The sequence below is a fragment of the Alligator mississippiensis genome, chromosome 3, assembly GCF_030867095.1.
Source record: "Alligator mississippiensis isolate rAllMis1 chromosome 3, rAllMis1, whole genome shotgun sequence".
Lineage (NCBI taxonomy): Eukaryota > Metazoa > Chordata > Crocodylia > Alligatoridae > Alligator > Alligator mississippiensis.
In genome coordinates this window covers 121,831,075-121,836,472 of record NC_081826.1, presented here as the reverse complement: position 1 = coordinate 121,836,472, position 5,398 = coordinate 121,831,075, and the positions used below count along the sequence as shown (strand labels likewise).

The 5,398-nt window shown below is 48.5% G+C and overlaps 2 non-coding genes across 2 annotated transcripts; both read right to left on the bottom strand.

Annotated features, from left to right (window-relative positions):
• Positions 1–815: 815 nt before the first annotated feature.
• On the bottom strand, positions 816–1,028 carry LOC132249725 (small nucleolar RNA U3). Its single transcript, XR_009461281.1, has one exon. It is a non-coding gene; the product is annotated as a small nucleolar RNA U3 (small nucleolar RNA).
• Positions 1,029–2,876: 1,848 nt separating this feature from the next.
• LOC132249727 (small nucleolar RNA U3) lies at positions 2,877–3,086 on the bottom strand. Its single transcript, XR_009461283.1, has one exon. It is a non-coding gene; the product is annotated as a small nucleolar RNA U3 (small nucleolar RNA).
• Between the last annotated feature and the right edge of the window lie 2,312 nt (positions 3,087–5,398).

Sequence of the window (5,398 nt, the reverse complement as noted above, 5' to 3'; positions counted from 1 at the left end):
ACTCTTTGTACTCTCTGTCCTACCCATCTTATTATGTCTGCCTTATGTATCACCTCTAAATATGTCTTTACAATTATGACTCTCTCCCAAGTTTGCTCCACAGCTAGGAACTTAATCCCCTCAGCACTTCATCATCTTCTTTTTTCCTGTACAAGTCCCAGAACTCCTCATAGCCATTTCTCCCAAAATGTGAATTGCCACATTCTTTGTTTTTGACTTGTCAGCACGCTTGTCAGTTGCTACAGCCTTACATTCAGTTTCTCAAATAATATGTTTTCCATAAAGGCATATCTGGCCACATTTGTATTCCCTTGTGCCTGATTATCAATTAGGACCATCTCCACCCAGAACAATGGGTCCCCACCATAGTCTCTGTCTGTTTTCTCCCCATCTTTCCTCTTTACACATCTGCATTTTTACCAGCTATTGTTTTCTTCTATCTTCTTCCCAGGTTGTTTTGGTCCCTTAGGCCTTTCTCCATCAATTCTCTGCTTCTCCCTTTGTGCTGATTTCTTTTCACCTCTCCATCTCAGGTCTTCTGAAGCTTTGACATTCCACTCCTTCTTCTTTTACTTGTTCTCCACCATCTCCCAGTCTCCCAAGTGTTCTACTTTTTCCATCAGCTCTCTGCTTCTTTATATTTCTAAAGTAGAAGCTTCTACTCCCGTCCCAAAAGTTTCTCAACTGATCTCTCCATAGCTCCAACACTCCTAGTCTTTCTTCCCCTGGAAAAAGTACCACCAAGGAAAATAAAGCACTTACCACTCACAAAATCAAAACTCATCTTTGAACTGCTAACAGTAATAGCAAGTCTAACCACTCTGTCTGCACCTTCACCCTCTAGCTTCCCAAAGGAAGAAGAACAATCATCAAGAGCCAGCAGCCACTGTACACAAACAGTACTACTTACTCACTTCATACTCAGGAGAAAATACTATAACTCATCACTGTGATTATCAAGACCAATCACTCATAGACACATTCCTCTAGTCACCAACTACAGAAAAGATCCCAGAAAGCACAGTCTTAACTCTAGCTCCAGCTGGCCCCGGGCCAGCCCGGCCACATGCACACCCAGGGCACCATGACCCAACACCACCCCACCAAGCATCAGCCCCTGTCACGTGCCTGCACCCACAGGACTGCCACAGTCCCACCCAACTGCCACTTAACCATGTGCCCGCAACTGCTGCCACCATATGCCACTGGCACAGCTTTCCCAGACACCCTGCTCCCTTATTAACATGCAGCCATCCTGCCAGCCAACCGGGACCTTGCCTATGCTTCTGGGAGCCTCAACTGTGGATCTCAGTGTCTCCGTGGCTGCTGGTATCTGGCAGTGGCACAGCCCTTACCCAGCAGTGCCACACAGCCCAGTGCCTTGGATCATAGAACGCCTACAGACAGCAATGCCTCTTTCATGTCTTTGGTTCCTTCATGGAGGAGACCTGCTCAGCTAGGTCCCTCCTCCCAGTAGAATGGGTACAGGCTGCATAGAAGAAAAGGAAACAAATGGGGCATCCAGGGTTTTCCTGGATTTGATGGGAGCTACATTTTAATTTTTTAATTTGCAAAAACAGATATTTTGGTGTCCAGAAATAAATCTACAGAGAACCCGGTGACAAAAAAACTTGCACCTTAAAAAGGCAGGGCAGCGCATGTGACCACTGGAAAGCAGAGCCTGGTTGGCCAGAGCCACGCTCTGGCTGCTGGCCAAAATACATGCTGCCAGATTGCTGTGGCTGCATTCCCCAGAGGCCCTCGGTGCCCGGGCTAAGGCTGCTGGGGCCAGCCCAGGGGCTGCATATGCATGTGATGCCCCTGCCTCCAATCATTCTCCCATGCTCGCCCCAGCAGAACAGACCAAAATCCCAGACGTTTGTTCAGATTTAAAAAAACCACCCAGAAGGACATGGGAGAACTCAAAATGAGGACATGTTTGGGAAAACCTGGACGTGTGGTAATCCTATGCCTGCAGGTAATTTCCAGCAGAGGGAAACATGGGGGAAGGTGAAGATATTTGTCCCTGGGGCCCACAGGTAGGATTTGGAACCACTCTGGGGCAATAGGCCTAGGAGATGCCAGCACACTGACAGGGCGCCTTGGAGCAGGACTGCAAGCACGGGGAGGCTGGTTGAATCTGGTCTTCACCTCTCTCCCTCCTTCTAAGATGGAGCAAGGCAGCCAGGGTAGCTGGATGAAAAGCAGAATGGCTGAAGGAACTGCGCTGTATGAGTGAGGCTTTCAGTGGCAGTTGAAGAGGAGAAGGCCCTGGGAACATCTAGCTCAGCACATGCAAGCAGAACCTTAGAGCCTTGGCACGTGTTCCCTGAAAAACATCATAAAGGCATGTAAAAGTAGAGCAGTCATTAGTTAAGGGGTGTTAAGCTGTTATAAGTACCCTCTGATTGTTTAAAAGATTCACCACTCCAGCTGAGGGCTTTGGCCCTGGTGTCCCATGTAACATCAGAGGTCTGTGCAATACCATGATATCTGAGTCTGTGGTATGGTGCTGTGTCATATAACGGCAGCATTTCTAGAGCAGTCTCAGGGGACAGCATCCTGTCCTGCACTTGCATGACTGTGACTTATCCCTGGCAGGCTGGTGAACAAGGATGTAGACAGGAGCCAGGACTCTATTCCTCTTCTACAGTACCACAACAAGCAAGCATCCTCTGACCTATCGTCCCAGGACATCAGATACTCCTAAATCCATTAGCAGTTGTCCTACATACAGGCCCAAGCCCAGCAATTTTGGGTCCAGCTGACTCTGCAGACAAGCATCCTCATCCCAAACTCTTTAGGCCAAAACTTCAATAAAGCTTTTTCTGTACAGGAGAAAAAAATTATTATTAAATAGCAGGTAACAAAAAGTAACCACTCAGCTTGTACTCTCGTTCTTCAGCTCCCTAAAAGAAGCTCAGCAATCATCAAGAGTAAGCAGCAGCTGTACACAAACAGCACTGCCTACCAATTTCACAGTCAGAAGAGAGCACTAATGACTCTTCATTGTGGCCAGCAAAACCAATCACTATTACACACTCCTCTCTAGGAATCAACTATAGAAATAATCCTGTCAGTGCCAAGGTGGAACAGCACCTTTGAACTGAGAGGGAAGAGAGAAACACTTACATGTCCCCCTCCCCACCTGTTGACAGGCAGGACAATTTCCATATTCCCAGTCTCTATTTGAATTATATAGAAATATACTTTAATTAAAAAGGGGGTGGGGGTTCAATTAAAAACCCACCATTTCAATTTAGGGGCCACAGAATTTAACCCTAAGGACTAAACCCCCATCACAGGTACAAGTGCCTTCATTATTCTTATTTATGTATATCCTTTTTTCTTGTTCTGCTTGCACTTTCTCTTGTTGCTGTTCCAGAGCCAGCACTTCAATCAATTGTTCAAAATAATCCCATCTCCTTCCTCCTTTGCTTTGACTGGGGTCCTGCTGGCTGTGGAGGGAGGGAAGGCACAGACCCCAGCCTGATTCTCTTCCTCTAGGCTACAGGCCTCCTTTCCTGCTCCTCTCCCACCACAGGGGAGAACTGGAGTCCTTGCTCCTGTCCACTCCCTTACTCACCAACCCATCACAGGTAAGTCACAGTCACGCAAGTCTGAAATGACAGGATACCTTCATCTGAGACTGCTCTAGAAATGCCACCGTTTTATAACATCAAATCATTCCACAGACCTATGACATCACAGTATTGCACAGACCTCTGATTTCATAGATTTCATAGATTTCTAGGGTCATAAGAGACCTATTAGACCCCAGGGGGGTTGTCCCCTGTGAGTGGGTTAAACATCGTGAGGGTGGATTTTGACCCAGATCTGATGGGACAAACAGCATGGGAAAAGACAGAGGCCAATACCAAACAGAGACAGGGACTACTGCAATCACGCTGCCTGCCAATGTCTAGGTCTGCAGGTGTTTTCCCCCTTGCTTTCTGCACATTTCTTTTATTAATAAAATATATTTCTACATATAGAGAGAGAGTTATATAGATATATTCTCTATCATAAACTTTCCATCACACAGCTTAAATCGCATTAAGAAACCCATGCACCCATTACAATAAACGCATCCCCTCGATCCACCCACTGCCCTTCCCTAACCCAAATGCAGTCCCTTAGTCCAAGCCCTGATTTGGGCTTTACATTCTCAGTTCGTTCACTGTCTTTGTTGATGTTGCTGTTGATATCGCTGTCACTTCCGCTGCTGCCGATCCTGTTGTAGTCCTTCTCACTGTCTCCAGGTCCAGTTGTGTCACTGTCCTCTTCAATCTCCCTGTCTGCTTCCCCTTCCAGGGGGGCTTTGAACAACCTGTGCCAAGTGTCGCTTTTCCAGGTGGAGTTGGCTGCATTTTCTCTATCCTCTCCAAGTCTGTTTCCTTGAGCTCAGTGTGTCTGTATAACAGGAGGTCTCTGCCTCATAGCTTCATAGATGTAGGGTCAGAAGGACACAAACTGGTCAAAGCGGGTTGTCTGGGGCCCCTGACGTTTAGTCAGGTGTCTGGACAGTGCCGTCTCCCTTGTCATCAGCCTGACTCCTGTCACTTCCTCAAGGAGCTGGCTTATCTTTTCCTGTACTGCCTTGGCATAGGGGCAGAGCCACAGGAGATGGTTGATGGTCTCATTCTCACTCTAGCAACTTTCCCTGGGGCAGTTGGACCTGGTCTCTCACCTCTTTCTGTGCCTTCACCAGGAGTGCATGGTGAGCTATTAGCCAGTTCAAGTCTCTGTGGTCTTTTCGTAGGTCCTTGTGGAAGACCTGGTCCCAGGTGGCTTGGCAGTCATCTTTGGGGAGCAGCTCCACAGTCGATAGCCTCTCCCTGTCTCTGACTGCCTTCTGTATCTTTCTATATTGTTCATAGTCACTGGGCTTTCCTTCTGTAGCCTGTACTCACTCTGGAACTCATCCAGCACACTGTAGAACAAGGGGAATTCTATGATACAAGATCTCCCTCTGGCTGGTGTGTACACCCCCCACAGTCTTAGGAGGTAAACTGCAAATAGCAGGGAGCCGGGCACATCTGGGCGTCCACGCGCACGTGTGCCCCCTTGCCACCTTGGAGGCAGCAGCAGCAGCGCGGAGGTAGCAGTGGGGGCAGCAACAGCTGATCCCCCTAAGGTAAGTCAAGGTGGAGGGAACCGGAGCAGTGGAGTTGGGTCTGGAGGGGAAGCCCCCCAGGTCCCTTTTTTACTGAGCTGGGCAGGAAGCTGCGCTCCTGAGCCGTGCACACGAGGGGCATCACAAGAGAGGGCTATACCTCGGTAGCTTGGGAATGTAGGGGGGCGGTCAGGAAGGCCAAGGTGGAAATGGAGCTGGGACTAGCGACCCATATCAAGGACAACAAGGGGGGGCAAATACATAGCGGGGCAAAAGAAGGTG